The following is a 6,000-nucleotide window of genomic DNA, read 5'->3' as shown; positions in this document are numbered from 1 at the left end:
CTAAATACTGTCTCATCAAAAAAGCTCCCTCATAGTAAAAAGAGAAATACTTAAGACCTATTTTGATTAAACTGTCTTTTCTAAAAAAAAAAATAACATCATAAAAAACAGTCTCAAATGTTTGGTAAATTATGATAAGAAATTTTGTGGAGTATGGACAACGTGCTTGTGCATGAACGAGCACATGCAACGTCCACTGATATTTCTACTTCTTGTGTTTTGAATGGTGTGGGTGTGTCCCTGAGGAACTGCTTTCTTATTAAAATAGAAAAAAAAATCCAATAAAATGTAATATTCTTTCAACTTTTGGTGCCCAAAGCATTGGCCATACTTCCCAGAGTCCATACTCAATATTTCTGCCAACAAGCAAGGGATTTTTCATTGTGGAAGTTACTAACAACCAAGCACCAACTTATATATTCTATTTCCATCTAAAGAGCTGGCATAGAAAAGTATGACACACAGAGCCAATCATATATTTCTTCACATTAAATATATCCAAAAAGATAACATGATGCATGTATTTTTGTAAAACTGCGCCTCAGAACATGATGATAATGTTTCACCATGTTGCATGACCCTATATGGAAACATCCCCTGGATCCTGGTTTCTGTCGACATTTTTGTGGTTCTTTTGTATTATAAGAATAATTAATCTTTCACTGTGAAAGGTTTAGTGACATTTGTACCACATTGCCAGTGATCTAAATTGATTTGTCTTAGATTTGAGTGTCTAACAAGAAGGAGCAAGGGCTTGCGCCTGGATGGGGCCCATTTGTCAAAGATACAGGCTAATTTTGGACAATCGCACAGTGGCCTTTCTCTACTAGAGGTGGTTGTTAGCAGGGCATTTATAAGTCCCTGCACACATGGACCTGTGCCATGTTTCATCAGATTTCAATCACATACTAATTTAAACTCAACCTTGTAATCTAGTATGTTGAGACTGATTCAAGCTTTTCCAGCTGCTGGCCAGTCTTGCTGTGCTGACTTGAAGTGAAAAAAGTGCATTTCAAAGCAGTTTTTAAGATACCATTGAGTGCAGACGGTGATAATGCTTTAGAGGGTCCTCAATCGGTTTGACTAGAGGTTAATTTGGAAAGATTTCCGAGAACCAACCTCGTTTTTGCACTTGATGATGATTTTTCAAGAATTTTTCTTGAAACAAAAATATATCTTATAATGAAATTGCATATGTATATTTGTACTGAATATAAAAAGTCTTATCTATATAAAACAACAAGCAGAAATTTTATAGGGAATAAACCTGAGTGTAGCAAAGAAGAACAGGTCTCACTGGCAACATTACACATGAATCTTAACCATGTACACTGTTCTCCTCTCCTTGTTGCCTCTCCTTCATTTGCACTGACCCAGTAGCATTAGACAGGTGAAAGCTCAACCCAGTGGCTGGTGTATGCCATTTTGTCTTACCCTCCAAACTTCATAATGCAAAGAGAGGAGACAAAGGGAGGAAAGGACTACATACCACCAATATTAAAACGTCAGCCCTGCATCTAATGCATTGCTGCAGCCTTTTTCATCCATCATCTGCATTTAACTATGGCGTTAGGTCTTTCTCATCCTTCCAAAAATGTTACTCATGGAGTATCCAGTGTGTTACAGAAGCGTATCATCAGACAGTTTGAACTCTCACCTGCCTACCACAGCAAACACAACACATATACTTCTTGCATACAGAGACCGTACTTCAGTAGAAACCATTCACTGTATTCTGTGAATACCTCAGCAAGCATATTACTGTTTTATTGTAAATGCTATAGATAGATAGATAGTAAGATAGATTAAATAGATAGACAGATAGACAGATAGATAGATAGATAGATAGATAGATAGAAAACACAACTGTTTAATACTCAGCGAATCCGAATTGCAGAACTGACACTGTGTAAGATGGGGAGAGTAAAAAGCTGTGAAATGATTATCAGAATTTAACATCGTCATACCCATATTGCTGAAGCGCACTTGTTCCTGTTCATTGTTTTATTTGTTGTGTTTTTTATCGCATGCAATAAGTAAAGAAAAAAAGAAGAAAAGAAAAAGGACACCACCATATCATTATTTTTATCTGAGGGATGTCTCCATACCATGAGAAAAGATTTTGTATTTTCCGTTCCAATGTCAAGTTCAATAGTGTGTTCTATAGATGTACAAACTGTCTGGCTAATTCTGTTCTGTATAGTCGTGATCACAAACAGGGGTTTATCTTGTACTGTATATCTACTCACTGGACAATCATAAGTATAAAGACTGTATAGAAAATGATAAAGAATCTGTTGGGATGGAGAATCTGAACACTCTTGGTGCTGGGTCCTAGTCTTGCTGGAGCAATGGAAGTGAGAGAAATATTTTCCAGGAGAAACTGCTGATTCAGTTTAAAGTGCATATCTGGACAAGCCGTTTTGGATCAAATGTACAAGTTAAGAAACACAAATGATTAAATATTCATTCATAGACCCTAAAAACTACTTTGATCTGATCAGGAAGTCACTGTCTTTACTTTTGACTCATTGCAGATTTTTTGGATTCCCACAAAACATTGTTGCTGAATTATAAAAATAAACAAAACTGCTACAGTATTACATAAAAAATGCAATGAAACTTTGTGACATACCATTTAATTGTTTAACCAACAAAAAGTATTTGAGAAAATTTGTTTACTGTGATTTTTCCGTACTGTACCCGGCATTAATGCTATACAGCTACTTTAAGACTGTTTCCTTTATTTGTAAAAGCAGTGGGTAGATTCATTGACTGTCACCATTTGATGAGGGAGACAAACAGGGAGGTTACCATGCAGACTCTAGTTTAGCACTCATTTAGCCGTCTCAAACCTCAGTCCTCAATAGCTTGGGAGTTAAACAAAACAAGAACCTATAACTTTTATAGATTCTTTGTCCCAACCTGTCTGACTGCAATTTTGCCCCAAAGGGAAGTGTGACAACAACCACTGGATCATTTTTCTTAAAGGTGTACAGTATGGAAGAACACAAAATACACTTTAAAATTGTGACAGAGAACTGAAAAAATACAAATGTTGAAGACACAGTGTAATTACCTATTTAAAAGAGGCTCCATGTTTAAAACTAGCTAAGACTTAACAGATTTGAATCACTTTTGTATTTTTGTATAAACCTGTAAATACGTTTTTAAAGAAAAAATGTTTCAAATTCTTTCTTTTGTAAAATAATCCAATAAAATCATAAAAAAAACAAAAAACTTTTTTTTTGAAAGTTTACATGATTATTTCCAAGCCTTTGTATATTTTGGAGCTGTGCAACACCTTCAGTCTTGTATTTATTTTTGGGGGGGATTACAACATTGTGAAAAATCCATTATTCTATATCCAATTCATTTGAACAGCTCATCAGGCTGCTTAGTAACTGTGCATAGAAAAAAAGCCAATAAATGTGATTGCGTTCAAACGGAAGGCCTTTTGTGTGACACTTCATTTCTTCCCCATCAGAGCCAAGTGCACTGACAGGATCTCTCCACAAGATGGCAGTGGATTTATTTTGTCTAGCTTCAGTCTCAACTACAGTAGGTCTCATTGAACTCAATCTACTAATCAGATTATTTCTCCAAATGATAATGCATTAAACAAAATATATTCAAACAAAAAACAATGCATTCAGTAAAAAAAATTGGGGTATTTCTCACAGTAATGACTTCTAAACAAAGCAATAGGTTTGAGTAAAGACAGACTAAATAAGAGGCTGGATTCTCTCTAAGTTTTGACCTGTTTAAATCTTTAAATAGCAGCGTTTGATATCTGGTTTGGTATTGCAAAAACACATATCTTGAATAATAAATTACTATGGCGATGCATTAAATTGACTTGGTCTTGGCTTAAAGTTAGCAAAAACTTTATTAGCACAGCTTTGAAGGTAAAAACGTAAATGGCTAAATAATTATATGCTAATCAGAACATACAAGAGTTGCATTTTGCTTTGACATGTGACTTACCAAGTAAGTACGAAAGCCCTTGGCCGACATGCATACAATATATTTACTCTGTTTTCCCTTGATGACGACTTATTTCAGGTCGTTTTCTCAAAATCTCGACTTGTATATCACGTTATCACGAGATAACGACGCAGCACCGCCCTAACGTCAGATGATCATGGCTTGTATCCTGAAGCTGTAAAAGCACAAAACAAACATAGAAACAGGCTCAACTTAACTCATTAGCGTGTGCAATGGCAGCATGGTATGTCCTGAGGGGTATACTAGAAATCAGGATTTGCGATTATTGAGGTAACTTCAGGGTTAACTCAGAGTTTTCAGTACCTTCAATTTTCAGTTACTATTTGTCCTTTCTGCATTCAGCAGCTGCAGCTGAGTGATTTTAGTCTGGATTTTGTTTAATTTCTTATATTTGTAAAATATGCTGATCAGCTGACGGCACACTTGCCCGTGTTTAGATTGGTCATTTGCTCCCAACAACGCCCCTTTTATGTGAACGCGCTCATAGAAACCCTGGGTTGACTCACTGAGTTGATAACCAGCGTCGCTCAGCGTGATCTCCTTTGTTAGGTTAAGTGAAGCTAGATCAGGAAAAGAGACCCTGGGTATGTCGAACTCGCTTGGTAGTATAGGCCCCTGGTCTGTAATATCACAGTGACCAGCCTGTTGTTTGGTTTTCTAATCTAGATCACCAGAAAATTATGCCGTTATCACAAGAAAAAATAACTTTATTATCTCGAGATAAAGGACAATTGATCAGTTATAATGGAAAATCAGCTTTGTTATCCTGAGATCTCGAGAAAACGACCAGAAATAACTTCTCACGGAAAACGTAAAGAGTTAATAAAATGCATGGATGCATGTCTGCTAAGGGAGTCCGTACTTTGGGATCCGATAGGAGATTTGACTTGTCGAATAAGACTTGCAAACTGAACTCAACATAAGTTTGTTTGAGGCACTCTTTGGATGGGGATACATGTATCGAAAAAAAACACAATATCAACAATAAAATCGTGTTAAAGGGTCTTATCAGGAATAGGATTATATTTGGATAATCTGAAAGACTTGGAGTTTTCTGGAGATTTAATGACTTGCTGTCACTTTGGCTGAAAACTCTACAAACAGCTAGTAAGTGGACCTTGAGTTAAGATAATTAGTTTAATTTGTCACATTGCGGTTTCAAGGATCAATAATGAACTTAAAACATCTCTACTTGCTTCTTAATACCCAGTCGGTATTTTCCAGTGCCAACAACTAGCTACATGAACCTAGCAATCAAGAGTACACTAGTTAACGATTATCTAACAATGTTAACACGTGTCATGTTTATGTGGTTGTTTTTGGTTTTACTTACTTTGGTAGGATACTAAACTTTGTGAATGATGACTGAAGTCCTTGCACTTGCTCAGCGCTCTCCGTTTGTTTGTGTCTTTTGCTTCAACACACCAACGTTTGCCGCTGGCACCTCAGGTTAGCTAAAATTCCAGGTGCTACGTCCTAATTAGCTCGACTGTTACGTCAACTAATGAGAGACGTTCCGATGACAACCGAAGCGGATTGTACTAACGTTCCGTATGTCGTAAATATACTAGCATTTCTGAAGGACTTGTGCTTTAGTAACGTGAGTATTTTCAGTTTTTACTTATACTGACACTGTACAACACATCTTGTTAATATTACCAAGCTTTATTTAGCCTATTGATGATTTGAGTGACTAGTTACTTTGCAGATTTAGATTAAAAATACAAAGTAAAGTCAATTAATAAAATATGATGCCTTAGTATAGACTAAGTTAAAACTACTGAGAAATGCACAGCTACCGTGTAATCTATAAATTTATTTAAACTTAGATTAAGTTTTTAGTAAACATAATCCATGTTACACTTAGCATAAAGCTCTTACAGGAAGGTTGTTTTATTTTAGGTTGTTGGCCTACTGTTGAACCATTGCCCCAATGCCACATGGCCCTTATTTCCATAAAGCTGTTTAACATTGTATATCACATGAAAAAAT

The sequence above is a fragment of the Semicossyphus pulcher genome, unplaced genomic scaffold (genome assembly GCF_022749685.1).
Source record: "Semicossyphus pulcher isolate SPU_LCO1_2020_fin unplaced genomic scaffold, fSemPul1.0.p SCAF_1, whole genome shotgun sequence".
Lineage (NCBI taxonomy): Eukaryota > Metazoa > Chordata > Actinopteri > Labriformes > Labridae > Semicossyphus > Semicossyphus pulcher.
Note: the sequence above shows the minus strand (reverse complement) of the source record.